This window comes from Solanum pennellii, chromosome 12 (genome assembly GCF_001406875.1).
Source record: "Solanum pennellii chromosome 12, SPENNV200".
Classification (NCBI taxonomy): domain Eukaryota; kingdom Viridiplantae; phylum Streptophyta; class Magnoliopsida; order Solanales; family Solanaceae; genus Solanum; species Solanum pennellii.
In genome coordinates this window covers 2,202,338-2,210,107 of record NC_028648.1, presented here as the reverse complement: position 1 = coordinate 2,210,107, position 7,770 = coordinate 2,202,338, and the positions used below count along the sequence as shown (strand labels likewise).

Sequence of the window (7,770 nt, the reverse complement as noted above, 5' to 3'; positions counted from 1 at the left end):
GTCCAAGGCCTTTTGATTTGAGATTTGGGTAGGCAAACCACTTCTTTTTTAGGTTTGGTTTTTCAGTCCTTGCCTGATGTCCACGTTAGAATTTTGATTAAATTTGAATCTCACGTTATAGGGTTTATTTGGAGATGATACGATCAAAATATCAACATCAGACATCTGCCTAAATTTGAATCGCGCAGATCTAATTTGAGATATAGCTCTCCCAATAGGATTTTAACAATATTCGACTAAATTCGAATCGCGATATAAGGTTGACGTTCCCGATATTTCTATAAATAATTACTAAGAATAAAATAAAATTACACTATATAAATGTAAAAAAAAAACATCATTTTTATGACAAATGATTTTTTTAAAAAAAACATATTATAAATTGAGACATAGAAAATACGATTTTGATAATATTCATGATTGTTATTTTTTATACTTATAAGCAATGACGGAGCCAGAAATTTCTTAAATGGTGTCTAGAAATAACAATTTATTATATTAAGAGTGGCGAAAATAGGTTATTTAATCATTTCATTTTTTTATTTTACTTTTATATATGCTAATTTTTTTCCGACAAACGATGACACCCTTAATAGTATGTGACTACGCCACTGCTTATAAGATTGTCATTTTGGTACCTTACCATACTTTCTTGAATGCACTTTTTCACTTTTTCTTTTTTCTCATGTCACATTTTTCTCTTTTTTTCCAATCATTAGTCTCTTTCAACCCATAGATATAGCATTTTTATAGCATAATGTTGTTAGGTAGAAGAGGAATTGTTGTTTTTGTGGTGTGTATTTGGACTTTGAAGGGGTAGGGGGTGGGTGGGTCAATGTGATTTTTTTTCGATCGTGTCAGTTGTTCAGTATTTATATTACGATTTAATTAAATCTAAATTAATCATATATATTGCTTTGACTTATTTTTGGAAATAACACTTTTAACATATGGATTCGTATACCTATATTAATTATTCGATTAAATCTAAATTAATCATACGTTGTATGGCTTATTTTTGAAGATAATGCTTCTAACCTAATATGTGAAATATTAAAAATTTGTGTGACATGTTTCATAATATGCTGGCAAGTTTCTGTCATTCATGGAATTTAGCAATACTCCAAAGTTTCATAATATATATATATATATATATATATATATATATATATATTTGTAATGAGAAATTACAGATTAAGACCTCTTAATTTTTATGATGTTGAGATCGTCTTTGTTAAAGAATATTTATTTTTCCATACTAAACTTTATAGTATAAATTTAGATTTTACTAAGTTTAGAAATCTAAGAAAAGATGGATGTATGCAAAAGTTAATTAATTGTCTTTATTAGAGGACATTTTACTTTTTAATATAGAACTTCACGATATAAATTCAGATTTGATCCGATTGGAAAATCTTACTAAAAAAAGATGGATGAATTCAAAGGTTAGTCGTATTGAGAAACCTAAAAAAAGAATTAAAAAAAATGATGAAGGTATCGAAAGGTTATGATGGGTCCGGACGGTAAGTATTCTTCTGATCATAGTTAAAGATCTTAAATTCAAATATTAGAAAAGAAATTTCTATCGATAAGAGAATATTATACTCTTAAAATAAAACAACTTCGATGCAAATCATCATTTATCAACCTTTTGAAAAGTTAAAAACATTTCAAATTCAAATCTTAAAAATAAAACTTCAATTAATAAGGGTACATTATACCCTTCAAAGTAAAAACTACTTCGACGCAAATTTGAATTTAACGACCTTTAAAAATATTTCAAATTTAACATTTTATTATTTTTAAGAGCAGATTAACGTAAAATCCAATGATTTTTTTTATCATAAGGAGTAAATTTCTAGAATAAATTCTTTATTGAATTTAGAAAAGGAAAAAATATATTATTTCACATCAGTTTTTTGTACCGTTAAACTCATTACATTTTTCTTTTACAAATAATTGAGTTTTTTTTGTCTTTTTTTTAAAAATTCCAAACATAACGTCCTCCACCATTAAATAAAATAAAAAATAAAAAAAAGATTATAGTGAGTGTATACTCTATAGTCAAAATATTCTTCTTGTGCCTATCTTGCACACATGCATTTCTTTGTTGTCTGTCAAATAATATAATTTAGTCCCACCCCATCGAGCGTAAATAAAAATGGATTCAGAATTTTACGATTATGAATTCATTATTTTAGCGTAGCAAGAAAAAAAAAATTGAAATTAATTATGAATTTTCTTGTTAATCTATTGCTATTATAACTAATAGAATAGTTTTTTTAAAATAATTTGCCACTAATCTCATGTTATATAATCATGATAGATGAACATTATCCATTTGAGTTTAAAATGTGTGTATCACAATATATTTGATCATTTGTTTCGAATCATTTAATTTATATATATTTATCATTAAGATGATTTTATAACTTATGAATTACATATGTTTCTGTCTATACGATCAATTATTCTGAATTTAAGTTCAAAAATGTATGTATTACATTACATTCGATCTAGGTTATCGATCAGAACTTTATCGACCTCTGATCTGATCCCAGTTCTCACATTGATCATGATAATCATGGTAAATTGGTAATTGATTGATACTTTTAATTATTTTATTTATTGATTGACACTTATTTTGATGTACAAAGTAATTTTAAAAAATAAAAAAAATTTACGTTGGTTAAGGTTCATGATTGTGGTGTTAACAATCCTAAAGGCACACCATATAAAAAATTATTGGTAGTTAGTAAAAGGATAGGATAATTAGAAAGTATTTTGACCTAATTAATTGGCTTAAATTAACTCTTAAGACATTTTTAAGTACACTAAGTACAAAGGCTTTTGGCTTTGTATATTCAATGAGAAATAATAATTAGCCTTTTACCTTGGTAGATATTTAATTTTGTTTGTTCGGATGTTTGTATTATAATTTATAATTATAGTAGCCTTTTTTTTACGTCTATTTTATTTAAAAAATTAGCAGGACCCTTCGTAATGATTTGGTGAATATATTTTAGTATTTAAGAGCTACTCAACATAAATTAGACGACTTCCTCATTTTCGTGTTTGTTCTTTTCCTTAAGAAATTAAACTTTACAAAACCCTTTGTAATAACCTGGACGAAAAACCAATAGCTTCACCATTATTCACACCGCCTTTTGAACATTTAAGGGTCACTCAACGTGAATTAGGTGATTTTCTCAATTTATTATGTGTGTTAGCCCACGATTTTCTCAAATGCTACATGTGAAAACTCAAGAATGACTTTGAAGCTTAACTCAAAGATAAGAGAGTATGTTGAATTTATTTATCTTCCATGAGCCGATGGTGTAAAATTTGATCAGATTACTTATTTGATAATAACGAATAAATGATCTTTTTGATAAGCATTAATGAGTGATCTAATGATCTAAAGACAGAATGACCTTGAAAATCTATGTATCTGACTTCATTTGTCACCTAGATTTTTCTACTCACGACTTTATCAACTGAACACTTAAAATTATTAAAACATGTAATTTTTCGACAAATTAGGCGTTCAACCAAGTTGATACATGTTATGTTTTTGCAATGACATTTGTAGTAAGGTAGAAAGAAGAGTTTAAACTCAAAAATTATAAATCGATGTACAAAGTCGATTACTTTAAGAAATAAAATAGGGAAAAAAAATATAAAATCAAGTTCAAACTAGTCTCATCTAACTTGATATTATTTTACTTCACCTTTCGTGTAGAATAAATTAATTTAAAAATTAAATCTCATAATTATAATTTTAAAATAATTTAATCCGCTAACCAAACGACGTCCTAATTGCATCCTAGATGTCTTTAGCAATGAGATAATTTCCCAATCTATCAAGAATCAAATTGCATTGTCCAGCAACAACAGGATAATCAAGAATACCAAATAGAAAAGCTTTATTTGTCTTCTATACATACATCACGATACATAAGAATTTTTTCTTTATGTAATTTATGTCAAATTAGACACATATGACATATATATCGAACATAATTCGTTTACTCTAAATCCTAGATTTTAAAACAAGATCTATATATCACGACATATAAGAATTTTTTTTTAATGTAATTCATGTCAGAATAGACACATATATAAAGAACATAACTCGATTACTCTAAATCCTAGATTCTGAAACAAGATCTATACATCACCATATTTAAGATTTTTTTTTATGTAATTCATGTCAGGTTAAACACATGTATAAAGAACTTAACTCGTTTACTCTAAATCCTATATTCTGAAATAAGGTTCATATATCACGACATAAAAGAATTTTTTCTTTATAAAATTCTTTTCAGATTAGACACATCGAGTTTAACAGAATTTACTACGTCTCACCGAATTATTATATATTAAAGTATACAACACTTTTTTCCACGAATGATAGCACCAAATTCTCCTTCAATCACTATATATTTTGTTCCTCCAAGAAATATTCCTATTGGTGCTAGATGGCCTGGGTCATCAAATTCAGTTAATATATGCTTAATTTCCTCTGTATTAAACTGCAAAAATTAAATATTCATAAAAGAATAATTGAGTCAATATTTAATCACACTTTTATGGCATGTTAAACAAATAATAATTTTTTTGTTTATTTTGATTAAAATCGCAATACCATCAATTAGAAAGAAAATAATATGAAGTCATATGTTGTAAAATTGCTAAAAGCATCGTTTGGTATGTTGAACGAGTAAAGATAATTCTGGATACAAATTTGGTATGTTGAACGAGTAAAGATAATTCTGGAGTAAAGATAATTCTGGATACAAATTTAGTGATGTAAGTGTATATTGAATACTAAATAATTATTTAAACAAATATTTTGATTTATAAATGGGATTTCCAAGACACTCACAATGCGTGTTACGCCGAACAAAATCACGCAAACTTTTAATTAAAAATCTCGAATCTGAATTGTAATCCCTAACAAGAAGGGCCACCCTTTAAATAGATATTATGCAATATGATTTCAAATTAATCGAATTTGAAAAAAAAAAAGTAATATGCCTTTGGGAAGTTGGTACTTTGGGCCCGGACGCTTCCGTCATGGCCAACGATGGCGGCGGCCTTAAGTTGGCCGCCGCCTTCGATTTCACTCATAAAATTCTCATCTACTTACGTTTGCCATAACATTTTTCACACACAAAAATCACACACACAACGTTATATTATTATCTTGTGCTTTAAAAGGTTTACAAGTTTTTTATATATATATTCGAGAATGGAGATAAGAGATTTTTAAATTTTATTTTTTACCCTTTCTTTGAAATAATTGTGAGATTAATTAAGAAATATGCATTATCCTCCATCAATTAAAAATTCAAAAACAACCAAGATTAATGTGCGCCTTTGTTTTAGGAAACGGATTATATTATCTTGGACTTGTTATTTATAATAATTATTATTATTTACTGATCTTATATTTTACGATATCGAAAATATATGAAGCCTAACATATCTAGAAACACATGAGAATGTTAAGCTTGTTGATATTATTATCAGTATTCGACTTTGTATCATTTATAATAATATAACTATACCTTTTCTAGGGGTAGAGCAAGAAAAGGTCGAGGTTTTTTTTAATGAAAAATTATATTTTTTATATATGATTAAAATTATTTTTTATGTTTCTTCAACTTCACTATTTATTACGCGTTGGTTAACTTACAATGGGCTTGGAAAACTTGGCTAAACGGTATTTACATAGAGTTGAAAAGAAACTTCATTATATAAATAGCAATTTTATCAATATTTTTAATATTTATATCAAATCAATAAATACAAAAAGACAGTTGTGATATTAAGATAACGTGATATTAAGATAACGGGCCGAAGTAATCGGTAAGCCAAGTCCATGTCAAATTGGGCTTATGGGTTTGAAATCTACTAGACCCAAATCCCCATTCATCTGAAATGGGCTTTTAGTATTGATCTAATCCAAATATTATCAATACATTCGCGGTGTATGTGCGCGCGTGCGTGTGTGTGTTAACACCTTTAATAACGATCGAAATCCTCATGTTAGTTTTGTTGAATTGTTCCATTGATGAAAAAGATCTTCAATTCTTTGGATATAATTATATTTGTGAATTTATTCCGATAGATCGTAAATAATATTTTGTATGACTGACAAAAATTTTCACGTTCATTTCGTTGGTGTTATTGTGCTTCCAAAGATAGACGGCCTAGGTCATTGAAATCAATCAATATAAGCTTACTCTCTTCAGCTTTAAACTGCAATAATTAAATATTTATAAAAGATGACCTAGGTCAGTGAAATCAATCAATATAAGCTTACTCTCTTCAGCTTTAAACGACAAAAATTAAATATTTATAAAAGAATAATTGAGTTAATATTTAATCACACTTTATTTACATTTTAAATAAGTCACACATAGTGTGTTATTTTTTATTTAAATCACAGCACAATCAATTAGAAAGAGAGTAATATGAAGTGATTCATTATAAAAATGTTTAAAGGGCTAAGGGGTTGTTTGGTATGCTAGATAAGCACAGATAATTCTAAATTAAAATTTGTTTATATCGTTTTATTTTTGTTATTAATATTATCTCGACAAATAATGGAGTAACCGTTATTAACTAGATTAGGATAGAACGTTAGTGCCAAAATTAGTAATAGTACCTAAAATGGAGAAATTTTTAATACACTTTTACTTTTATTTTAATATTTAATTTACGATATTTAAATCAGTGATGTCATTATATATCGAATACTAAGTAATTATTTTTAAAAAATTGATGTATAAATGGGACTTCTGAGTCACTGACAATGTGTGTGTTCAAAATGCAGATGGGGGATTTTTTTAATTTTATTTTACCCTTTTTTAAAAATAACTTTGTGAGATTAATTAGGAAATGTGCATAATCCTCTCTTAATTTAAATTAAAACAACCAAGATTAATGTTGACCTTTGTTTTAAATAATGGACTATTATACTGGACTTGTTATTTTTAATGTTATTTACTTATTTCATCTTTTACGGTATAAAAATATATGAAGCATGAATATCTAGAAACATGAGGACGTTAGTTTTTTTTTATATTACTATCAATATTCGATTTTGGATCATTTAGAACATTACTATACGTTCGTCATGGGCGGAGTTAGGTAACGAGTAAGGGTATTTCGGGATAAAATTGCATTGTTTATAAATGATTACAATTATTTTTACATTAACTCGAAGTACAAATCTTGGCTCTGCCACTGACCTTCCCTACTCATTTACGCGATGGTTATTTGTTAGCATCAATTTATCTCATGATAGGTTCAAAATCCTCGGCTATTATAAGTATTTTATAGAGTCAAAAAGAAATTTCATTAAACAAGTATACATTTTGTCAATTTTTTAAATATTTATATCAAATCAATAAATAAATAAACGTGTGTTATTCTCGTGTTTTAAATTATTAAGGCTAGAAATGAAATGCAACTTAGATAACGGGCCTAAGTAATCGGTAAGCCCAGTCCATGTCTAGTTGGGTTTATGGGTTTGAAATTTTGCAAAGGCCCAAATTTACACTCATCTGAAATGGGCTTTTAATATTGGGTAAATCACATAAATATGCTATATTATAAAAATATTTACCATTTGTGTCAATATAATTTTTCTAACTAAATATAAGGTTTTTTTGGAATTAAGAAAGTTTTCGCCTCTTTCTCAACCTTTTTTCCTCTTCTTCTTGTTATTCTTTTGCTTCTTCGACTCTTTCTTTCTTT

The 7,770-nt window shown here is 27.1% G+C and overlaps 1 pseudogene; it reads right to left on the bottom strand.

The window, feature by feature from the left end:
* Window positions 1–3,826: 3,826 nt before the first annotated feature.
* LOC114075207 lies at window positions 3,827–5,166 on the bottom strand (annotated as a pseudogene).
* Between the last annotated feature and the right edge of the window lie 2,604 nt (window positions 5,167–7,770).